Genomic DNA, 18743 nt, shown 5'->3' with positions numbered 1-18743 from the left:
GGCATGACACCAGTGCACCTATTTTAGATCTAGGCTATCAAGAATGGTACTATTAAGAAGTGTCTAGCATACCATCTTTCTAGAACTACTCTCATTACTTTTGCGCATCTTTAGGAGTGACTTGTGGAAATGCTTTCCTTGATTTATTTTTATTGCAATTCCATCCCATTGCTCCATGCCATGCATGTAAATGATGTATACTCTTTGCCACGTTGGCAATGTAGGACATATTTTCGGTGCCAATGGGATTGCATTACTCCAATCCATGGTAGAAGTGATGCCACAAAGACATGATACCATGAGTGTTCTTTACGTGGTTGGTGGACCTGACCAAGTAAGAACACCCAAAGAGGAGGCAAGCGAGCAATGGAGGATGCAAGAGCATTACCTTGCACTCACCCCACCATTTTATGAGATGCTATTACCCACACCATGTCCATTCTGGGTGTAGTAGTAGGTGAGTTTATCAATGATTTTTAAGGAGTGAGATACTTGACCAACTTACTTGTAGTACCTATTCCCTTCCATAGCCAGAATACACTGAGACTATTGCCTACTCATCTAGTAGAAGGTTATGTTTTAGGAAACCCAAGCGAGGGGGAAGATCAACCTAGTGATGTTGAATTAGAGCTTGCTTATTATCTATAGTTATCTAACGATGAGCTTGTCAGATAGGATTATTTTACAGATTATCGAGTTGCAGTCTAGGAATTTCTATCATTGCACAATGAATCTAGATTTATGACTTGAAGAACCCATGTAGTGGACATGTAACCTCGATATGGACCGAATTCTTTCACTTGCTTAGGTGTACCCTAACTTAACTTCAACTTTAAAATTATTTCTTTACTGCACTTACCTGCATATTCATGGAATTAACTCAAAAACCTTATGACGAGAATGAAGTCATTTCGAATTGCCGCTTAGAGGAACTCTAAGGCAATATTATTTCTTAGACTTAGTAATGTTCCTATCTGACCATTATTGACCTTATAATATGCGGATTTATGCTTATTATTATCAGGATGATCAGATGATCTAAGAGAATATAAGTTTAGCCCTTGTTAATTTTAGAATGAGTATAGTAGCAAAGTAAATCATGTTACTTTCATCCTTTAATAGGGGAGAGAACTCCAAATGTAAATGCTAAAAAGAATGTGAGGGCTTCAATCCAAAAATAATCCAACATATAAATTTTAGACATCAAGGCATGAGTAACATCTTCAATGTTCCTGTTTTTCCTACCTTCTGGGCAATATCATTCTGTTTGTAGAGCGTAAATGATTATTCAAGGAGGGTTTGTACTTCATAAGATTTTCATACTCATATTCTCTCTCTCTCTCTCTCTCTCTCTCTCTCTCACACACACACACACACACACACACACACACACACACACACACACACACACACACACACACAAAGGTTTTACAGGAGCAAAAGGATTTATAATTATTATCATTCGGTGGGTAAAAGGAATTATAATTGTGATCATTGGGTGGGTGATACGAATGTAGCATAAAAGAAACCAAAATATGAGTGTACCAAAGGCTTTCATGATAATTGTTATCATTGGTTGAACAATAAGATTTCCTGTTTTGGCAAACTTGGGATAGTGCAAAACAAAAAATTCGTTAATCGCTATGATCGATCAAGTGAGACATGTTTGATGTATGTATATGTTTTATTAATTCTAAGATATTTAGTCAAAGAACTGGATCATAACGTCGTGATTCTAAGCTTCATAGGTGAGGAAATCTGTCATGGAATGAGCCGCATTTTCTTCATGTTTTCGAAGCTGGCCAGCAAGGAAGCTTTGGTGTCTCGGGAGCCAAGAAAGCCCAGCTTGGCACTCTTGGCCATGCTCGTTCTATACGGTGGAAGCTTGTTAAAGATCAGGTCAAGGCACCACCATGCAAGCACGAGATCTTCCCATCGTGTGGGATGCAGACCGAACTTGGAGACAATGTCCTCCCACACGTGTGCTTTGCTGTTCATGATCTCCACCAAGCTCCAGGACTCGCCTGTGTAGGTGGCCAGCTCGAGGTCGAAGCTCCGGGCAATGGCCGGCCAAAGGGTCTTCCACGTGACGGTGTCTCCATTGCCGATGTTGAGGGCTTCGTTCTTACCAGCATCATGCGTGGCCGCCCAAATCTCTTGCTCCGCCACAAGGTCTGCATCCGAGGCCTCGACGTGGGACTCCCAGCATCGTAGGCTGCCCGGGAAAACAAAGGGAGAGTCGTCGTGCTTGCAGATGCAGGCATACGCGGCCAAAGCCAGCGATGTGTTGAGGATTGCATTGGGCGAGACGCCGAAGATGAGGCCGGCCCTGTGCACCGACCACGTCAGCGCCCTGCTGCTGCTGCCAGCCACCTCCTGCAAGATGTCCTCCTGGGCGTAGTAGAAGTTGGGCTCGGCCAGCCTGGGTGTGTCCTCGCGGAAGACTGGCATGCTGATCTGGCCGTCGAAGACCGACCACGTGTAATGCGATCCCAGGTAGTGTTTGGTCCCCGTCTGCAAGCACACGTGTTGCAAGCCCTTGGCGTTGGGCAGGAGGGCGTCCAGCGTGTTACGCAGCATGCTGCCATTGGCCGCAATGTTCTCTTCCTCCGTGTCTCGGTTGGCCCAAGTCACGAAGAACACGTGAGTGACGTCCGTCAGCACGGCGAGCTTGGCCAAGGTCTGCTTGCGGTCGAGAAGGTCGCACTGGATGTAATCCACCTTGTAGTCTGCAAACCATTGTGGTCTTGGGCGGCGGGCGATACCGTAGACTCTCCACGGCGGGCGCCCACCAGCGGCGGTTTGCTCCTTCGGCAGCAGCTCCGCCAGGCTCACCCCAACAATCCCCGTCACGCCCGCCACCAGAGCAACCCTCTCGGACTCCATGTCACTTCAATTGGAAACATAAGCTTCGGAACACAGATCAACCTCTAGGCTCGAGAGTTTGTGAGTTATGCGATCGACTAAACCCTCTCTTATCTAAACCCGCTTCTCCTCGCGATCACCGCCGCAAGCCGGCCATTCCCTCGATGCCGATGGTATTCTCGAGGCTTCTAACCGCTGATCATGAAGGAGGAAGGACGCCGGGTCCCGGAAGCTTTCTTGTTTGTCACTGGCCTTGTCACTGGCCTGTCCATGTAACGCAAGGAGAGTCCAGTCACTCGGTGCTCGAAAATCCGATGAAATATCCTTGGAAAAAAAAAACAACTCCAAAAGCATGGATAACTCTCTTTGAGAACGCCCTAGACTTAGGCAACAAGTCCACATAGAAGACTTAGGCAACAAGTCCAGATAGAAATGACTTCAAATCAGGAGTCATGTCCAGATAGGAATGACTTTGGATCCAGATTCTACTTAGAAGATATGTCCAAACAAGAAGTACTTAACATAGACTAAGAATTAGATAGACTTGTATAGTACAAAATAGAGAATTTCACAAACAAATCATTGTATTACTTAAGTGAAGGCATAGCCCAACCGTATAATGTAGTAGCACACTCAGTAGTCACTCTCTACTCTCTTCTCTATCCCGTATATCTCAACCCTTGGATAGTTCCCCTTACTTTCTTTTCATCTACCCAGGTACTACCCTGGCAAGATCAGTTACAAAGTTGTTACAAGAAAGAAGATTCCAACCCAAGAGTTTGTTGCTCAACGGATACATTGGGCGGCAAGGCTAGGTGGCGGCCGACTTGATGGCCAACAAGCTCCACCAAGGTCACCCCAATAATCCCCATCATCCTCACCACCAAAGCAACCCTTTCGAACTCCATTTCACTTCAATGGGAAACCTAAGCTTTGGAAGGCAAAACCTCTTGGCTCAAGAGTTTGTGAGTTATGTGATTGATTAAACACTCTCTTATCTAAACTCACTTCTCCTCGCAATCCCTGCTGGTGGCAAGCTGCCCATTCACTTGATGCCGATGGTATTCTGGAGGCTTCTAACCCCCTGATGTTGTAGGAGGTTGGATGCTATTGCTGGCCTTTCCATCTAACATAATGAAGGATGCCAGTTCCTGGAAGCTTTCTTGTTTGTAGTTGGCATGTCCATGTAACACAAGGAGAGCTCAAGACGTCACTCGATGCTTGAAAAAGATGCGTGAATCCTCAACTAATCTTTATTAGGAAAAAAAACTTCTCTAGAACCATGGATAGCCTCCTAGGCTCTATTTGTGGGGGGGAGAGAGAGAGAGAGAGAGAGAGAGAGAGAGAGAGATGTGGTAGAGTAAATAGACATATACACATCTTCATTTAGAACACCCTCAAAGTTGAAGACTTAGGAATTTCACCTTTCACAAGTGGGATGAAAATTTTTACTCTTCAAAAGAAATACTTAATTTTGAAAACTCCTTTAATATTCCCGTCTTAAATGCCCAAAAAATGATTAAGATTATAACCTCCAAATGAAACAATGTGATCGATCACCTTTCAAATTTGAGGCCTAAGTTCCATAGCAAATTCACAATTATTACCCTTTTGGAGCTTTATCATAAGTTGAGATTAATGAACCAACCCATTCATTATTGAACAGTGAGAAATCTAACAAGGGCTCAAGATGGTCTATAGCATAGAACAAAGATGGTGAATCTCTTGAATTTTACAATGTCAACAAATCAAGGAGATTGCATAGAAAAGACAAACAAATATGTTAAAATATTTGGATGAAAATTTATCATGAATGGATGGATTATGATAGTCTGAGGGTGAAGCACAAGATTACCTCATAGGGGTATGATATTCTTAGAGAGGCAATAAAACCTATCATGATCTCTCGGCCATCCTTACACCAATTAGTCCAGATAGAAAATGGTTTCATAACTAGGTTTCTACTCAAGGGATGCCCTTCGAAAATATGATAAGGTACCCAAGTGTGGTGATTGTGCATAAGACTTAAAAAGAAAAGTTAAAGTTTTAAAATAATGTACACAACCTTTTGATTAGTTATATGTGTTTCCTTATATATGTGTAATTTAAACATAAGTTAACATTAAAAACTTCTAGAAATATTATTTAAAAACTTGGGAGCATCATCTATACATTTACACAATTTATAGCACTTGTTGATTATGTCCTCATATATTTAACTTAAAGTAGATGTGCTATATATGGGTGGATGGATGGTAAGGTGGTGCACTTTGGACTAGTAGAAATAGCGGTTTTTGGGTTGTGGTTTGCAACTTGGAAATGAACTTTGAATTGGAAAAAAAATAAAAATATTTTGAAAACTAAGAAAAGAAAATGTACATACCTGAAAAGATAACTGAAAGCGGTGGGGCAATGATTATTTTTTGTATGCATTCTCTACGTGCACTATCTCATTCTAAAAACTCAGAGTCACCAGATCTCTTCTCTCTTCCTCTCCCCACTTCCTCTCCCCCACTGATAGCAGCTAGCAGCTTGAGAACATGTCTGCATCTTCAACGATGCCTAACTCAAAGGGCGGCGGTGAGGACACAAAGGTGGCCCTTCTCTCTCTCTCTCTCTCTCTCTCATTGCTCATCAACTTGCTAATCAAGCTCCATAAATGTTGGTGGTCTTGATCTCAATATATGAGAGACAAAGAGAGTGTGTTTACTTGTCTAACCAATGTTTTCTGCATGCCAAAAGTGGGCACCCACCAAGTTTCGCCACCCGAGGTTAGAGACAGACCCATTGAAAGAATTTTGTAGGACTTCAGAGGATTTTTTCAGAGTCTATGGTCTCAATCTTGAGGGGGAGGATGCAAGGCATCTGACTCCCAATGAGGTGCCACTAAAGCATTGGTTAAGAGTGTTTTTAGAGCTCCCTGATGAGAAAGACAAGAAGGTGATGTTGCAAATGGCAAAGCAAGAGCACTACCTACCCTTATATACATTATATAAACAGGTTTACCAAGCTACATCCTCAAACTATTATGTGGGCCTTCAATTTTCCTGAGCTACGTGTATCACATCTGCATTGGTCCTGTGAAGTGGGCCATATTTGCTGAGCAGGTTGTTAAGAAGACAAGTAATTGCATAAAAAAAGAACTCAGTGGATGTGCGAGGCAGGTGTACAGTAGATGTCATCTATGAGCTGTGGTTTAACACTATCTCAGGACGCATGCACTCCGTTGGCACAGGGTAGCCTATATGAGGAAAAGGTGGAGGTCTTATGTTAGATACAAACATCGGTGGATGACATTTTACTGAATACCGAGTGCAGCAAAGAAGCTGCATTGCCAGCTCTTCGTACAGCGATAGCAAGGGTAGAGGAGGCAAAGTGCAGCTTGCATCACATTGAAGGTGCAATTGAATACCACACCATGATGTGTCCATCAAATAACGTGCCCCCTGATGCACAAGAACAAGCAGAGTGGTAGCTTCAAGATAAACTTTGCGTCACTAGAGAAGCTCTAGAAAAAGCAAAGGTATGTATATTTGTTTTCTGTATATGAAGAAAGTCCATGCCATGTTCATTTCCTCTTTGTCTATGTTTATAGGCCGATTAAGACCACAAGAATGAGACTGTGGAGAAAGTAGGTGCTAGTACAGCTTTCATGATGGGTGTGAAGTTAGAGAACTCTAGCATGATGATCATTCCACAACCACCAACCAAAGATTCTTCTGCATGGGGAAAGTATGCTAATTGTGACGGAAAGTTTCCCAGGGTGTGGCCTCGGGTTTGGAGTAGACCAATCTGTTGTTGGTCTGTTTATATTACCTTGTAAGCATGCATACCATGCATATTTCTACTCTTATGTATGTGTCAAAGACAAGTGCATTGCAGTTCAAGCCATACCCAAAGAAGCCAAAAAAATGGTGGTAAGGATACCACTTGGTCATGCCATGCTTGAAAACAAAGGTAGCAACCTATACTCTTTTACTAGTTTTATTTGATTAGCACTACTGGGCATTTGTTAATACCATCTTTAAGCACTTGCTATATGCCAGCCCATTTAAAACCGGTTGAAACCGGTTGAAACCCATTTGAAACCGGTAAGGATACCACTTGGTCATGCCATGCTTGAAAACAAAGGTAGCAACCTATACTCTTTTACTAGTTTTATTTGATTAGCACTATTGGGCATTTGTTAATACCACCTTTAAGCACTTGCTATATGCCAGCCCATTTTCAACCGGTTGAAACCCATTTGAAACCGGTTGAAACCCATTTGCAGTGCTTCCAAGATATTACAGTGGGTGTCAATCTAGTGATTGAAAACCTATTTTTATGCTCCAAACATATAAACTAGTTGTCAGCATACTCAAACCAATAGTCCAAAACCCTTTCAAGTGCCCGGCCCCTTCTCTTAAAAACGTGTCTTCAACCAGTTGCCATTTGTCATACTCTCAATCTATAAACCACTTGTCAATAAGTTAGCAGCCAGTTGTCATACTCTCAATCTATAAACCACTTGTCAATAAGTTAGCAGCCAGTTGCCATTTGTCATACTCTCAACTTATAAACTAGTTGTGAATCAGTGATGGCTATAAACCCTTCCACCCATAAACTGGTTTCAAAGGGGTTAGAAAACAAGGATTAAAAACCATTATAGCCCAATTTATAATCTGATTTTAAACCAATTTTTAAGTTAACTACCAATGATTACATAACTGGTTGTCAACTTTTAAATTGGTTTTAACCATTGGGTTGTAGACCCTCACAACCTATTATATGGTTATCAACCGGTTAGAAACCTGTGTGGTAAAAAACCCTTTAGGGATGCCTCGACTTATAACTCGGAATCCACCGGTTGGACAAACCATCAACCGGTTGCAAATCACATGCTTTGCTCCCGACCTCAAAATTCATAGATGAATTACCATGTGTTAAAGCAATTTGTGTATGTATTCTTATAATCATTTGAAAGATGTGCTACTACAAATGAATTTCAAAATGTACAGGCTACACTTCAGCACTGTCTTTTAGTAGGCAAGGAGGGGCAGAAGTAAGACATGAATATGTTGATCTAAGTGAGGTTGTGGAGCATAGGTTTCTCCTTCCTGTAGGCAGAGGAAACCCCAAAGAAACTGTTTGGTATGGGAAGAACGCCTGGTGAGTGTTTTTCGATCTCCATCATCATGCTTTCGCATGATGAGACCACACTATTGATTCAATGAGTGTTATCATTTTTGGCTTGGAAGAAGGTGAGGGTGATGTCAACAAGGAACCAAAGAGCACCACTTCGAGAACTAAGTTGAGTGTAGGAGAGCTGTCACCTGTGAGGCATGATGGAAGAAGCTCTCCAAGTGGGCACAATCACACTGTAAGCACAGAATCGGGGCACGCATGTAATAATCGTGTGACTCATTCTAGGACACCAAAGAAGAAGGGTTTTGATGTGATCAGGGTGTGCTAAATGATCTATTATCAATCGTGAGTCAAGAAGGAAGATCTCCAAACGAGAAAGCTTGTACTAACCGTGTGACTCGTTCTAGGACACCAAAAAGGAAGATTTCTAATGATCAAGGTGAGCATTATTTATGAGTCATCTGAAAAGACCTAACCACTATCCCTAGTGCTGGCCACTTATATTTTCTTATTCTTGTAGTTGAAGAAGCTTCGCCGGAGATGTGACCTTGCACCAAATAGCAAAGAGGAAGAAGAAGAGAAAGACTGATCTTTCAAGGGGTGTGCACTCGAAAGAAGATGTTTTGCTACCCGAGAAATCAGCATATTTTAGTGGATTTCATGGATAGATTTATTCTTATGTGAAGGATTAGTTTGTGTGCCGGATATAACTAGCAATTTAAGTATTTGGGGTCCGTAGATTGGGAGTGATGGATTTGTAGAACGTATATGGGGCATATCCTGGTAGTATGGGACGCTAGGGTCTACTTCATGTGTGGTTTATGGGTTTTCAGTGAGGTAGATGTTTTAACCTCCAAAACTCGTGATTTCTAGATGGTAAAACTGATGTTTTACTTGCCTTTGTTCATGAGGTATGAGCTTTATCCTTTAATGTGGAAAATAGTGTGGTAGAGTGTTGATTGGTGGGTTTATACTAGTTTGACCCGATCCTAGTAACATTGTGATGTTGTTTGGCATTCTCTAAGGTTATTTATGATCAAAGTGCAAAGATACTCGATAGTTATACAATTCTCGAAAAGGGAAGTATTTGCTTATCATCCTCAGTCTATTGGGCAAACAAGAGGGTACGTCAAGTTTTGGAGAATATGCTTTATGGATATGTCTCTAGACCATCTGATTGGGAGAGGTACATCCTATCATCGGGCTTTGTCTATGTTGTACTAGCATTCAGATACTGATTATAGTTTGAGTATGCCGATATGGTTTTCAACTTGCATCTCTGGTAACTATGGGACTTAAGGGTACTTGGATTGATGCGGCTAGAAATTTTTGGGAGGATAGCTAGTCGGTGCATCGGATGCTATCAAGAATGCTCAGGATAGGGCATGGTTATATTCTATGCAAGTTTTCAGTTTTGATTTTCTTTTGAATACAATGGGTGTATCTTAAATCCGTATCCCAATACTTCTAGATCATAGGTCTAAAATTCCAATAGAATTTCCTGAATTCTGTAACCTTGATCCTCAGATCAGAATCAAGGGTCTAAACTTGATTTTAAATTCGGTGGGTGATTTGAGTAAAACTTTCCTGAATTGGTCACATCGTCTTTTCTTGAAACTGTGACGAAGGAGATTAAGTTTTGGTCATAGTCTGATTTTGGGTTCGAGTCTGGTAAGGTCCTTCCTGAACTACCTTTCTCGAAAGGGGGTGAGATTTTAATTACTATTATTCTGAATTTCATTCATTGAATATTTGCTTAACTGATTTCTAAGTAATCACACGAATTCCTATGAAGAATAAATTAATCATTTATCTAAAATTCTGACTTTGATAGTTTTTTTGAATTTTCTCATTACTATCCTAGAGAATATGAAACAGTAGAATTTTCTCTCACAAAGTATTTACTTATTCATTTACCAATATTCATGCGATTTAAACATAGGATTAAAGAGAACTCTTATTTTGATATAAAAATTCTGTATGCATCTATTTATGCATAAAATCCAACTTCTATGGAAATAACACTTTTATATAAAAGAAAATCCTTTTATGCATCTATTTATGCATAAAAATCAATTTTGATGAAAGAAACACTTTTATAATAAAGAAAATCTTTTATGCATCTATTTATGCATAAAAATCAATTTTGATGAAAGCAACACTTTTATAATAAAGAAATTCTTTTATGCATCTATTTATGCATAAAAATCAATTCTGATGAAAGCAACACTTTTATAATAAAGAAATTCTTTTATGCATCTATTTATGCATAAAAATCAATTTCGATGAAACTAACACTTTTATAATTTTAAAAAAATCTTTTATGCATCTACTTATGCATAAAAATCAATTTTGATGAAACTAACACTTTTAGAATAAAAAAAAAACTTTTATGCATCTATTTATTCATAAAAATCAATTTTGATGAAAGTAACACTTTTATAATAAAAAAAAATTCTTTTATGCATCTATTACCTCTTTGCAAGCATATGTGTCTATGAGAGAGAGAGAGAGAGAGAGAGAGAGAGAGAGAGAGAGAGAGAGAGAGAGAGAGAGAGAGCGAGAGAGCTAGAGAGAGAGATGATTAGAGAGAAAGATAATCATTGAGAGAGAGACAGAGAGGGGGGGAGCTGAGGGAAAGAGGAGGGTATAACCTCCATCACGCTCTTTAAAGGAGAAAAAATGCTAGCTCCTCCTCCTTATCACTAAGGTGCAATTAAGAAAGTGCTCTATTTTGCAATGAAACTAAAGTTCATCATCAACTTGCTCGTCCTCAATGAGATCCATGGCTCCAAATAAATCTATTTCTAGAAATACTCCATCATTGTTGTCAATTGGTGGAACCGGTTGTCTTGTAGTAGTAGAAGGTAATTCATCCGTGTCGTCATCCTCTTCTAGCTCTAGCATGAGAGCTGTCGATGCATGATGATCATACTCAGCTTGAATCTCTTCTTCTTCTGTATTATCTCTAGTGTCTGTTTCTCGTTCAAGATGTATTTTCTCAATGAGTACACCTTCATCCAATCCTAATCCCGTGTGAGTCTCACTTACTTCCTCAACTAGTATGTCTTCTTCTTGTTCTTCTTGTTGTTCAATAGGTGCTAGTGGTGTATGCTCAACCATCACATGATCTGGGGGGAGTTCCTTAGCATCTGGCAAATAGTCAACTGCTATTTTCACCTCTTGAAATATTTGTTTTCCAGGTGGATTTATCTGTATATGAAGAAAGTCCATGCCATGTTCATTTCCTCTTTGTCTATGTTTATAGGCCGATTTAGACCACAAGAATGAGACTGTGGAGAAAGCAGGTGCTAGTATAGCTTTCATGATGGGTGTGAAGTTAGAGAACTCTAGCATGATGATCATTCCACAACCACAAACCAAAGATTCTTCTGCATGGGAAAAGTATGCTAATTGTGACGGAAAGTTTCCCAGGGTGTGGCCTCGGGTTTGGAGCAAACCAATCTGTTGTTGGTCTGTTTATATTACCTTGTAAGCATGCATACCATGCGTATTTCTACTCTTATGTATGTGTCAGAGACAAGTGCATTGCAGTTCAAGCCATACCCAAAGAAGCCAAAAAAATGGTGGTAAGGATACCACTTGGTCATGCCATGCTTGAAAACAAAGGTAGCAACCTATACTCTTTTACTAGTTTTATTTGATTAGCACTACTGGGCATTTGTTAATACCACCTTTAAGCACTTGCTATATGCCAGCCCATTTGAAACCGGTTGAAACCCATTTGAAACCGGTAAGGATACCACTTGGTCATGCCATGCTTGAAAACAAAGGTAGCAACCTATACTCTTTTACTAGTTTTATTTGATTAGCACTATTGGGCATTTGTTAATACCACCTTTAAGCACTTGCTGTATGCCAGCCCATTTTCAACCGGTTGAAACCCATTTGAAACCGGTTGAAACCCATTTGCAGTGCTTCCAAGATATTACAGTGGGTGTCAATCTAGTGATTGAAAACCTATTTTTATACTCCAAACATATAAACTAGTTGTCAGTATACTCAAACCAATAGTCCAAAACCCTTTCAAGTGCCCCACTACAACACAATGCTGCCATACACGCGTTTCATACACGCGATAAATTATGAGCGCGTTGTCGTGACGTGGGCGTTGTCGCTGGGAAAGCGCGGGGCTTCTGGCTGTGAGAGTAACAGGTCACCAAAGACGGCATTCACATTGTCACTTCACATAACCTCTTGCTTGATTACATGACAACACAAAACCTGCATGAGATACAACTCAAAGGTGCTAAAGAGAAGGTACTCACACCAAAACATTAATTGCCTTTCACAAAAATTACTTCACTTTGGTGTCTCTGGCTTTCCATTCTCCATTTCCTGGCAATTTTTACATGACCACACCATGATCGTGATCTACCTTGTTGCTTGAAGTTGCTTACTAACCGCCCCACCATTGATGACATATTCAGTAACAGTACATAAGCTGTATGATATTACCTTAACCTTTGAAAAGATTAGCCATCAATTGACCATATTTTACGTAGATCTAACCGCCCAATTCGATGATATCTACAGCTTTCAAGAACAATATCAACTGAGCTATATGATGGTCAATACCTCAAGCGTTGAAAGGCTAGCCTTTAGTAATCCGCCGATTTGCAAAATCATCATCAGAAATTAATGAAAAAAACTAGCTCTGCTTGATTGCTTGGGAGAACAGCAAATAGCTCGGCAGTTATCTTGCACATACGGAGGCGGCCCAGCCCCTCTTCTTTCCTGCTATCCTCTGTGGCTGCACATACCCGAGAGTCTCTCACTGCACACACACCAAAGCCTCCCTCTTTTGCAGCACCTGAGCGACCTTCTGCACAAGGCGGTTCCCCACAAGGCGTCTGGCTTTTCCTTTATTGTTATGCTGCGCTTCTGTGCGCCTTATGCCTTGCCCCCAGCAGCCTCAGCTTGCAGCCTTCGCCTCAGCAGAGAGGCCGTCTCCTTTTATCACACACGAACCCCCCCTCAACCTGGCGAACCGCTGCCCTCCTCAGCCAGTTACCTTTTTCTGAGAGCCTCTCCCCCTACACACACTCTTCGCTACCTTCACGTGCCCAGCGGCCCTCCTCTCTCCTCTCTGCGCCAGCTCGTCACCCTCTAGAACCCACGCTGGCCGGCCTCCAGAAGTATGCGCTGGCCCGTGTGTTTATCTCCCACGTAATTATCTTATAAGTGGCCATATTTTCCATCATTTATTTTATTAAAGCCACCAGTTTTTCCATTTCACACTAAATACCCAAGCCTACCTTGGCCACTTCATCTTTATTTGCCCATGCACCTCATACCTCTTCAAATAGCAACCTTGAGCGCTCATTGTATTATTGACGCGCCCACACATATCAAACGGCCGCACACACATACGCGAACAGCTGACATCTTCCCCATCATCTGACCTCTCACCCGACAGGCCTGCAACAAGCTCAACACCAACACTGTTCACCCTGAACACCTGAAGACGCATTTCAAAGCAAAACCTTACACACGCCATACATCCCGTATGTACACAGACACTTAATCCCATGCATCTGGATTTGCATTTAATAGCCTCACATGCATGGTTTCACACCATAGACGTGCTGTGGTACGACATCCACCCCCTCTAAACCTGCACATCCTCTGGTATGTGCCACACAGGTCCTGGAATTCAGTGTCCATGCATTATTTGCACACCAACATTGGTATATGTACAAGCCTCTGCAATCACATCTGAATGGTTCTGCTTTCCCACCTGGATCAAATACCAATCGCTTTTGGCATATGTGGCATATTCTTTGCTCATATGAAGCCCTATCCTCACTTAGATTCTCTGCATATGCATAATTACCCTCATCATTCAAAGTGGGATGCTCTTCAAAATGATTTGCTTCAAAATTTTCCTCAGGCCATGTTTGAAGCCTTTGCACCACATATTGTATGGCCACAACAAGTAACAATTGCATTAACAGCATGGAACACACATTTGGTAACATCCCATCCAAATCTACCATGCCCGGATCCAGCTCACCCACTGATAAACATTTATTCTTCTCATCCAAAGACGGAAAAGCATCAACACATACAAAATCCAACAAGGCATCATCGAGAATAGCCTCCAGATCTGAATCAATCTCATCACAATCATTTGGCTTACATAACACCTGCACATCCTCGCTTGCAACCAACAGTTGACTAGCATCAAGCATAGAAGAGCCTAAAGCTGATGGGGATCTATTATATACCATGAAATCATCCAATGCATCATCTAAGATAGCATCCAATCCAGGATCAATCGCATTGAAGCCATTATCATCTTGCAATCCCACATGTTGATTATCATGAACATTCATACCCCCATAGCTATATCCATTTGGTTGCTCATATGCAGCCTCTTGAGGCTCTGTGACCACACTTTGCATATCTTGCATGTTATCTCCCAGTATTTCTTGATACATGTCTGCAGATGGGCTTAGAACTATGGGTCCCTCACCCAAGTACCCTTGAATCTGTATATCATTGAACCCTGCATGATCCAAAAAGACAGATTCAATTTCCCTCTCCAAATCATCATCATAAACAGGCTTCCAAGCTCGAGATTGTTGCTCACAAATGTGGTTGCAAGGTAACCCTGACACTGATGACATAGCACCACCCTGTTTATTGTTGGAACACCCTGTTAGCATTCCAGAATAACCCAAATCCAAAGAACCTTGGCAACCAGCTTCAGAAGCAACGTCACAGTTGGAATCACCCATATCACTCACCCCCTCTAAATCAATCACACATACTTGTGGCCCGTCTGCATATTCATGTACATCATCCTGCTTATAAGCATCATAACCAGATAAGAATGCAGTAATGATAGCATCTTCTTCTTGTCTTAGATCTTCAAACTCTGCAATCATGCTTTCAGCAAGAAGCATTGGTTCCTGCTGTTCTTCACACATATGATACGACACCTGAGGAATACCCTTCGAAACACCTGTCCTGAAGCTCTCTGAATCAAGTGTCTCCTCAAGCATAGGCATACATACATCATGTGGTATGATCATAGGACCCTGTATGTCTGCACCCTCAGAAAACAGATTATACTTGCACAGTTCACCCATTGCATCTTTATGAGGCTGTAGCAAAGCATCCCTTTTGGCATTGTGAAGGCCTTGTTGCTCACTAATGGCTTTTTGCAGTCCCAATTTAGCATAAACAGCCTCCACAATCTCTGTATCAGCCTTGAATAGCAATTGATTGTCCTCCATAAGACATGCATCAACAACTGCTTCTAAATTGGCTCGGATTGTTGCTGGAATACTATCACAGCTCACATTATACCTGGAACTCGCATAAACAAGTGCATCTGCAAAATCATTCCATCGTTTGGAGTGATACTCTGCTAGTTCCAGCACTTCATCTTTCAAATCAGGACTTACAAGGTATGCAAAAGATGCAATCATCATGTTTTCTGGAACCCCTTGATCCTTCATCTCTGTCTCGTAACACCTTAGATAGCTTTCTGGATCGTAACCATCAAATATATTGACCCTGTCATATACCAATTGCATCACAATTTCCACGGCTTCCTGAATTCGCTTTTCTTCTTCAATCTTCCTGAACCGCTCTTCAAGCTCTTTCATTTCTGCATATAAATGCTCCATTTTGCTAGCCATCTCTACGTACTCTCACCCCAGCGGTTTCACGTCGGGTTCACCAAAAAGCTGTCGTGACGTGGGCGGTGTCGCTGGGAACACACTGGGTGTCTGGCTGTGAGAGTTGCATCCAAAATCCCGCAAGGAAACAAAACAGTTAGCTCTTCAAGGGACATCACCTCATGGTATTCACATGAAAGATACACATGGCCATGATGGAGCATCAGTGGCTCAACATCCAACAAAACTATAAAATGAAACCCAACATAAACACCTCATATACATGACCAAACCAACCATCTTATGGTTCCCTTTGTTGACAGCTGATTCCTCTGGCCAGAGTAGTATCCCTATAGCACCATGCACATCAGCTGCCCATGCATACCTAATGCCTTCATTCCCCTCACACCCACTGTGATCCACCAATGTACATATGTTGAAAGCTTGTAGCCTCTTCGATGATCGAATCTCTCCAACCCACGGAGGAGACCCTTTGAACCTTCCTCATGTAGCCCATTAAATTCCCTCTTCAGTCCATATGAGAAGCTGGTTTTGTCTATAGATGTGATTTTGTTTTTAGCCTGCAGTGCCCTCTCATGTTCAGCAGCATCTCGCTGCTCTTCTCTGCATCCTTCACACACCAGAACACGTGGGCTTTTTACTGGTTACCTGCAGCGCCTTCTCATGTTCAGCAGCATCTCGCTGCTCTTCTCTGCATCCCTCACACACCAGAACACGTGGCGCTTTTTACTGGTTACCTGCAGCGCCTCAATGAGGCGATTCCCCTCTCACAAGACAGCACCCTCAGCTGCGCCGTCAGCAGTCCGCTTCACACCACACAGCTATGAGAGACTCCCCTTTTCTTCCTCTTGCAGCTGCGCCAAGAGCCCCCTTCACTGCACCCTCTGTCTGCAGAATTCCCAGCCCTCTTCCCAAGGCCGTTAATCACCAGCCATTTATACACGAGAGTTTGGGCACCTTCTTCGAATATAGGCTACCTTCTCAAAGCCTCACTCTCTCTGCTTATAGATGTACCTGCGGCAATGAGCCAGAGATTTCTTTTTACTTTCTTTATGCTCTCTCCCTTCCTCTGCACACGCAAGGCCACTGGCCTTTTTCTTCCCTGCCTTTCTCTGCTGCTGCGCGCCTGGCTTTTTTCCCGTCCCACACACCTTCTTCACGTGCCCAGCGGCCCCCCTCTCTGCGCCAGCTCGTCACCCTCTAGAACCCACGCTGGCCGGCCTCCAGAAGTATGCGCTGGCCCACCTAAAGCTCCATGTGGCCTTCAATTTTATGGCCACATCAATATTATAATTATTTTTCTTCTTGGAAGGCCTACAAAATGGCCACACTCATTTTCTTTTTCACACTAATACTCAAGCTGCTTTGTCCACCTTAATATTTTATGGCTCAAACCTTCATATACTTTCAAACACAGCTTCCAGTGCCCACTATATCCTTGACGCGCCCACACATATTCAAGATGACTGAGCAGCTGACATCTTCTCCAGCATCTGACCTCTCACCTGACAGGCCAACAAGCTCAAAGCTAAGCCATTTCACCTATACACCTGGCGACGCCCTCAAAAGCAAAACCCTCCACATGCCATACATCCCATATGTACACAGGCACTTAATCCCATGCATCTGGATTTGTATTTAATGGCCTCACATGCATGGTTTCACACCATAGACGTGCCGTGGCACGACATCCACCCCCTCTAAACCTGCACATCCTCTGGTATGTGCCACACAGGTCCTGTATCTTAGCAATCACATCTGAATGGTTCTGCTTTCCCACCTGGATCAAATACCAATCGCTTTTGGCATATGTGCCATATCCTTTGCTCATATGAAGCCCTATCCTCACTTAGATTCTCTGCATATGCATAATTACCCTCATCATTCAAAGTGGGAAGCTCTTCAAAATGATTTGCTTCAAAAATTTCCTCAGGCCATGTTTGAAGCCTTTGCACCACATATTGTATGGCCACACCAAGTAACAACTGCATTAACAGCATGGAACACACACTTGGTAACATCCCATCCAAATCTACCGTGCCCGGATCCAGCTCACCCGCTGACAAACATTCATTCTTCTCATCCAAAGACGGAAAAGCATCAACACATACAAAGTCCAGCAAGGCATCATCGAGAATAGCCTCCAGATCTGAATCAATCTCATCACAATCATTTGGCTTATATAACACCTGCACATCCTCACTTGCAACCAACAGTTGACTAGCATCAAGCATAGAAGAGCCCAAAGCTGATGGGGATCTATTATATACCATGAAATCATCCAATGCATCATCTAAGATAGCATCCAATCCAGGATCAATCGCATTGAAGCCATTATCATCTTGCAATCCCACATGTTGATTATCATGAACATTCATACCCCCATAACTATATCCATTTGGTTGCTCATATGCAGCCTCATGAGGCTCTGTGACCACACTTTGCATATCCTGCATGTTATCTCCCAGTATTTCTTGATACATGTCTGCAGATGGGCTTAGAACTATGGGTCCCTCACCCAAGTACCCTTGAATCTGTATATCATTGAACCCTGCATGATCCAAAAAGACAGATTCAATTTCCCTCTCCAAATCATCATCATAAACAGGCTTCCAAGCTCGAGATTGTTGCTCACAAATGTGGTTGCAAGGTAACCCTGACACTGATGACATAGCATCACCCTGTTTATTGTTGGAACACCCTGTTAGCATTCCAGAATAACCCAAATCCAAAGAACCTTGGCAACCAGCCTCAGAAGCAACATCACTGTTGGAATCACCCATATCACTCACCCCCTCTAAATCAATCACACATACTTGTGGCCCATCTGCATATTCATATACATCATCCTGCTTATAAGCATCATAACCAGATAAGAATGCAGTAATGATAGCATCTTCTTCTTGTCTTAGATCTTCAAACTCTGCAATCATGCTTTCAGCAAGAAGCATTGGTTCCTGCTGTTCTTCACACATATGATACGACCCCTGAGGAATACCCTTCAAATGTGTCTCCTCAAGCATAGGCATACATACATCATGTGGTATGATCATAGGACCCTGTATGTCTGCACCTTCA

General features: G+C 42.1%; 1 pseudogene; it reads right to left on the bottom strand.

Moving 5' to 3' along the window:
- Window positions 1-1439: 1439 nt before the first annotated feature.
- Window positions 1440-2930, bottom strand: LOC147623524 (3-oxo-Delta(4,5)-steroid 5-beta-reductase pseudogene; annotated as a pseudogene).
- Window positions 2931-18743: the final 15813 nt, after the last annotated feature.

The sequence above is a fragment of the Cibotium barometz genome, chromosome 27, assembly GCF_041138505.1.
Source record: "Cibotium barometz isolate CiBa-2024 chromosome 27, ASM4113850v1, whole genome shotgun sequence".
Lineage (NCBI taxonomy): Eukaryota > Viridiplantae > Streptophyta > Polypodiopsida > Cyatheales > Cibotiaceae > Cibotium > Cibotium barometz.
Note: the sequence above shows the minus strand (reverse complement) of the source record. Positions and strands in the feature narration are given on the sequence as shown.